Below are 314 nucleotides of genomic sequence, written 5' to 3'. Positions count from 1 at the left end.
ATCAGGGGGATGAGTGCACGTACCATGTGACATGATAGTAAAGTGGAATTCCCAGCTGTCACACTCGCACTCAGAGAGCTTCGGAAAATCCCCATGTTAATGAAAAAAACAACAACAACATTATCACTTTGACCTGCGTTAATATTTGCACATGAAATATCTTATTGGTACTGATGATGAACTTTTACAAAAAAAAAATGTCTACGACTTGTACACAGTTATTCCATCATGGAGGAATGTGGAAAAGGACATCCTGTCATGCTTCCCCTAAACTGTATAGCTGGAAACTCCCACCCAACAACAACAAAAATGTC

The sequence above is a fragment of the Festucalex cinctus genome, chromosome 17 (assembly GCF_051991245.1).
Source record: "Festucalex cinctus isolate MCC-2025b chromosome 17, RoL_Fcin_1.0, whole genome shotgun sequence".
In the NCBI taxonomy this organism is placed as follows: Eukaryota; Metazoa; Chordata; class Actinopteri; order Syngnathiformes; family Syngnathidae; genus Festucalex; species Festucalex cinctus.
Note: the sequence above shows the minus strand (reverse complement) of the source record.